Source organism: Vicugna pacos, chromosome 6, assembly GCF_048564905.1.
Source record: "Vicugna pacos chromosome 6, VicPac4, whole genome shotgun sequence".
In the NCBI taxonomy this organism is placed as follows: Eukaryota; Metazoa; Chordata; class Mammalia; order Artiodactyla; family Camelidae; genus Vicugna; species Vicugna pacos.
The window spans coordinates 47608267-47615038 of NC_132992.1; the positions used below are offsets into that span (position 1 = coordinate 47608267).

General features: G+C 31.2%; 1 long non-coding RNA gene across 1 annotated transcript in view; it reads right to left on the bottom strand.

The window, feature by feature from the left end:
• Positions 1 to 4636, bottom strand: part of LOC140696906 (uncharacterized) — a 103451-nt gene extending 98815 nt beyond the window's left edge. The window contains exon 1 of the long non-coding RNA XR_012073559.1: positions 4513 to 4636. This is a non-coding gene — a long non-coding RNA (uncharacterized lncRNA). The remainder of the gene's footprint in view (positions 1 to 4512) is intronic.
• Between the last annotated feature and the right edge of the window lie 2136 nt (positions 4637 to 6772).

Consider the following 6772-nt stretch of genomic DNA (forward strand, 5'->3'; position numbering starts at 1 on the left):
CTGCACTTGTCTTCTGTTCATTGCCTTTACACATCTTATTTTATTCCTCCAAATATTAAGTACTTGCACTCAGAACTCTAGTAGCCATCTTGGGACTGTGCACAAATAAGCATAGAATAAGGATGACTGAGAAGAAAGAGTCTGGGTTCTTAATGAAACAAGGTTCTTCATGTTGTAAGGTTCTTCATGTTGTAAGGTTCTTCAAGGTTTTCACGTTGTAAATCAGTATTAGTAAAGTACAGAAATATACATTCTGGGATCTCTATATCAATTGTGCTGGTTGTAATAAAATTATATACATTGGTAAAACTTTTAAAATAGACACCTGAATAAAAATGATGAATTGAACTGCATATGCTTTATACCTTTACGAAGCTGCTTTAAAAATATCATGTGACTCTTATGACGGATTTAACATTGAGTCATTTATTCACACAAATTAATTCCAGATGCCACAAATATGAAAATCTATTGACTAAAAGAGAAATTTATGCAATACTACTTAATTTTCTTTTTTATGTGTTAAAGGGAAAAGTTGTCAAACCTACTAACTATGTGAGAAAAGGTTTTGAAAGTTCAAGTTTGATTGTACCCATTCTAATACCTTGATATTGTGAATACTTCTGCACTTTTTTGTAAAAACAAAAAAACACTAAGCTGATTTAAGGTTGATGATGAAACTGTAAGCTGTGAGCTTCTTAACCTTCTTATTCTTTTATATTCTCTGGGAAGACAATTTTAGTTTGTATTGTATCATTCCATTGAACTGTCTCCAAGAAGCTATTGCTATTTATCTTGACAATTACTTTTATTTTCTCCAATATGTGCCCACAGAAGGATTTAGTTTAGGGTTGTTGGGATGGTTAGGTGTGGTATTTGTGAAAGGACACAGAAATCTAGCAAAGTAGAATAATATTATCCTTATTACCTATTTCATTTGTTAGTCATACTTCATTATAGCATATTTCTTCTGGAAATTAGCGAAAGATGCTATGTATGACAAGTCTGTATGTACTCTAAAATGTATTTAATTAGGCTATTGCTACTTGAGCCAGTAATGGGCTTCCTTTAGGGTTATGTGGACTCCACTGAAACCTGACAGTGATTTGTTCTAGTGATCCCGCATATTCTGATCAGTATTTGGTGCTTTGGAACTTACATGAAAATATGCCTCTATGCACTGCTTTTTCTGATACTTTAGAAGGAAATAAACCCTCACAAAAAAGAACATCATGCATTTTTATCAGCTTGCTTAGAGAAATAGTCTGACACAATTTATTTTCATTTTGTGTCTCTCAAGCTAAAGTAGAGCTCCAGGGTGAGAAAAGAAATAGGAACAGATATTCCCCTGAACTGACAGACATGACATTTGTGCAAGTAGGTAGATAGAATGATTCACAGAAATGGACTAAGAAGGAAGAAAGGTGAAATGTAAACGCCAGAACTAACGTTATCAACCCAACCTATTACCGGAGCTCACAAGTTAAATATAGTATTGCAATGTCAGCGTTTCTCCAGGAAAGTAGAACACTATAAATATCCACTGCATGGAAGCGATATTTGACCTATAAAGAACTACCATCCCAACAGTACTGGCTGCAGAAATTGGATAACGGTTGTCTGCAAAGTGGCAGGCTTTGGAGTCTAAGCTGAACAGAGAAGTAAGTTCCACCTAACCTGGCAACAAAATTTGTTGTGGATTTTCAAGTTTGAATTCACACGTTTTACTCATTATACATTTTCAAGAACTACCAGATTTAGCCCAGCACACTGAGCAATATCTTAACAGAAACTGTGATTTTCAATTCCAAACTATACTCAAATTCTAGTCAGACAGTGCAATTCTAGAAAAATTCTAATTGATGAAAAGGCACTATTATTTCCCGTTTCAAAATATGGGTTCTTGTTTCAGTGTGAATGGCTTAGGAGTGTTTGGAATACCATAAAACACAATTTACAGAATATTTGTAAACTTACAGGCTTATCTACATTTGGGTTTTTTCTTTTATTGTTTACATTATATTTTGGGCTGTTTAGAGAAATACAAATTAGACAAATACCCTAATCTAGTGTCTTCCCCACTGCAGAAAAATGTGTTGATTTTTTTTGGATATAGAAGCACTATTTTTAACACTTTTCACAGAACATGATAACATTTGCATTATGGCATCAATCTAAAGGAAACAGATTTAGTCAAAAGTTAACCATCTCATTTCTGAAACAATTCCAGCCAATTCTATATTAGTAGCATTGTGACTGCTGCTATGCCAACATTTGATTTTTATTTATTTTAGTTCCATCCAACCTGAAAAAATTGTATTTCAGGAATGTTCACTTTAACAAATGTCCATTTCTTTTCAAATTGATATTTTTATGCAGTAACATTTATAATTAATAAAAATATTCAAAATTATTAAAGATATGCAGTAATTCTTCCATAGAGTACAAGATCATCAAGTTAATATAGTGTTTTTTATCTATGAAAGTGTTGGTATACCTAGAGCAAAGATAAATGATACAATAGAAATCTTTCTTAATGCTAAAGCTCAGAGAGAGTAACAGTTCACATTTGATGAATGCATTTTCTTTTTAAAATAAAATGTAAGAAAATATATTTATTCTATTCATAATGTATTCAAATTTGAACTACTTTGCTTGAAAATAAAAGAACCACTAATATAATCATTTTAGTAGATCTATACTTTATTTTACATTAGACATTATAATAGTTCAAATTCCTTATGGATCTAGGTTATTCCTATTTTTTCAAGTATATAAATATTTCTACTATAAAATTGTCTGATTATCTATTATTCAAAATAAATTCCTAGAAGCTAAATATGTAAATCTGGGAATATATATATATACTTTTTATAGATTAGGCAAAATAGAAAAAAAGTGCATGCTATTTGTTACATTTTAAACTTTCTTTAGTATTCACTGAAAGTGCTCATTTGTCCAAGTCTTTATCCAAGTATTTGTCCAAGTATTAGGTAGCATTACATTTTGCTAGATATACGGAGGAAAACCATTGTTTAAAATTTCATTTTAATGATTTCTAATGAAGATTTTTAAAATATAACTGGCTGCATTCATGTTTTCCTTAATGAGCTATCTAATCAAACTTTGGTCCTCAGCACAATTTCACTTCTAAGAAAAGTTTCACTTAAGACTGCCCTAGATTGGACTAGTTTCTCTAGCTATCCTTTATTAATGCTCTTGTAATCTTCCTTCATGTCTCTTTTCTGAGTTTAATTAAATACTTTTTACATAATTGCTGATTATCTATCTTTACAATGGAGGGCTGACATCATGCTTGCTTTGTCAAGATTATCCCATTGCCTGAAATATTCTACAGTAAACAGTACTTGCTAAATACTTATTTTTTTAAGGTTTTGAGGCAGTTTTATTCTTAATTTATAGAAATAAGAAAATATAGTTCCGCAAGGTTAAGTTTTCTACAGTTTACATAGCTATTAAGATTGGGAACTAGGAATATACATGAACTAGCAATATACCTATATTCCTGTATATACACAAAATATAATTTACAGAAGTGATAGCCTATATTTTCATTTTAAACTCATCTAACTATAATTTGATTTTAAAAAACTCTGGTAATCTTTCTCCTCCAGTCCTCGACAATACCAGCAACATAGTCTTTCTTTAGTCAACCAGGAATTTCTTACTATTTCATTCTCAATATTTTTCTTTTCTCACTTGATTTTTACTTCTCCTAATACTACTTGAGATCTGCAATCTGCTTTCACTGGTCCCACAAAAATAAAATTAATAGTTTAAACCTCTTTCTCTACCTTTTTTGATTGTTTAATTCTTTAAAACATAGGCATCTTCCTATCCAATTTGTTAAAGTAAATTAAGTTTTAATAGGAGTGTTAATAATCTAACACTTCAAAGAAAAATGTCCACAGATAACAAAAATTAATAGGAAAAGAAGTACAAATTATAGATTATGATTTTCATTGCATCAATAAAAAACTATTAGTAAAATGGATCATGAAAATACCATTGAGTAAACTACACTCAGGAGAAATGGCTTTTGACAATTTACACTAGAAAGTTAAAAGAAAATATTATCTTTAGCTTTAGCAACATTACTGCTTTATTTATAACTTTGCTAATATATCAGTTGTGAAATCAGATGGGCAACCAAACTGTAATCATGCAAATATATTTTTCTGTACATTCTTCAAAATGTATTTTCCATGTTCATCCTTGTAAGATTTGAGTTTTCTGTACCAAAATGTTACAATATCATAATGATTTTTTTCTCTGTTTCTGTTTAAAAATAAGTATGAATCAGGGTGAAACTTGCAAAATGATTTCTTTATTACTTGGATATTCTTCTTTAACTTATGTTCATGAAAATTAATTTTTATTTTTAATTTCTCCCATCATTCTTCTTTCCATATTTGTTTGAATTAGAGCAGTATCATTTTCTGAACTATGTTACACTTACTTCATTATTCATTTAAATACATAATATCTTACCTGATGTCAGGTCCTAGATTTGTTCTCTTGAGTAAGTTGTCCATCTTTAATCATTAAAGTCAGTTCTTTGCAAACGGTAGAGCTCAGATCATCCCAGTCATCTCTTACAGCCATCTAGATCTTCTCCAAGCAGTTTAACTTGCTGGGGGGAAAGTTAAAAGAAGAGCTGACTAGTCTCAATTTACCATGATGACCGAAGAGTTTAAATGTATAAATCACTGTCTGGAAGTCCTTCTACATTTTCAACGTCCCAAGTAATTATTTCATACCTTTTTTTCTCTCACCTCAGTCAACAGGCACTGAAATGACAAATTTTTCAAATTTCACCCAAAACCTGAAAGCTATTGGATAATAACTGTCACTTTCCATATCTACCAAACAAAGCTAACCCCATTCTATCCATCATAAATGTTTTCCTCCTTGATATACTGAAAGCAGCAACACTGACTACTTTGTCATCTCTCGTCTCAGGGATTTTACTCCTGTGATTGTTCTCCCTTTAATTTATCGTACCCATCAGCATAGTTGTACCATGCTTTTCTCTGGGAGAAATACGCACTCATCACCATTCTGTTTCCCTCAGACTATCTCAGTCTGCTCCCCTCTACTTCACTGGAAAACCTCCCAAATTGTGCACACTTAGAGTCTCCACATTCACCATTTATTCTCTGATTAACCTATTCTAATAAGGCAAATGTCTCCTCTCTACAGAAATTATCACTGTCAACATACCAAAGGTCACTAGTGCACCAAACCTATCTTTCAAAATTATTGTATATATGAATAAGGTAATAAACACATATTAAAAGCTCAGCACTAGGCCTGACTTCCTGTTATTGCTATTAAATAATAACATTGCATCTTTCTCTGCCTACATTGGAATATTTTTAAAGTACTGAATATCTTAATCTGAGAATTCAGCATGCTGTAATTTGATGTTTCATGTAAATGGACAGTGTAAATGGAGATTAAATTGGTACTTAATTCAAAAAATAATTTAGCTGCAGAAAAAAATACTGATTTACAGATCTAGTGTGTTTTTCCAAATATTCTTAAATATAGTTTTGAAAAATTTCAGTGATTAGGGATACAATTGGATAGAAATTTACTTCTAGTCCTTGGCCCAAATGAGAATGTGCTATTCACATTATCACCTGTTCCTCTGGCTAGATCCCTCCAGCTGGCAGGAAATATAGCACAGCCTGGACATTCCCAATATAGAATTTCCAAGTGCTGGTAGGAAATTTTCAGTATCTGGCAGCTCAAACCTTTAGGATTTGACTCTACCTCTTTTCAGTTTAATTTGCAATATTCATTAGATTTTTTTATTCACATATTTCTACTCATCTTAAACAATTTACTTTATCTGAACTACATCTTAAAGATGCAATGATAATATTTTGATACATAAATACATTTCCTGAAGCTTATAGCTGAAAATTATACTCTGAATATGGAAGAATTAGTACAAAAATCTAAGCAGTTTAGCAGCCTGTGTCTGATTCAGGAAAGCAAATTCATGGAAGAAGAGCTTGATTCAATTTGGATAAAGGAAGAACTGTTATCATCCATAAAAACATGTTTGCTAGATACCGTCTCCCAATGGAAATGAGGATGTTAGTTATAGCTGTGAGATTCAAGTGAGAAAATGTAACATACTAGGGAAAGCAGAAGATTCAATAAGCATTCAATTTTTTGTTATTGTTAGTAATCACAATTATCAAAACCAGTTCTAAATCAAACAATTTAAGAATAAAATTCTAGCTGGGGTAAAAATCCCTTATACTCTTCAATTTGAAAGAGGATTTCTGTGATAGACACCAGGCATGTTTTCAATGTGACTTCTAGAAATATTTTACCAATAAAGTTATATTCCTGCTTTTAATTTCTTCCTAAATGAAGACTAAAAGAGTTGCTTTTGTGAAAATATTTTTAGTCTGTAGTTTTATAATTTTATATGAGCAAAAGTATGTATGTGGAAACAAATGCAATGTTAATTTAAGAAACACATCAAATACAAATTTGAGTATTTGATCAAGAATTAATAACAAGAATTCAACAATATTTTCTAAGGTCACATTATGTTTAGAATAAAACACAGTAAGAAAGGGTGATGTAGAATTATATTAAATCACATACTGAGATACTTTTGAATGAGCAATAGGCATGGAGTTAAAACATGTCCTTAGTTCTCGCAGACATTCAAGTTATGTAATCAGGTCTGCTCAAGATGAGGTCATGCTTTATATTGTTGTATCTT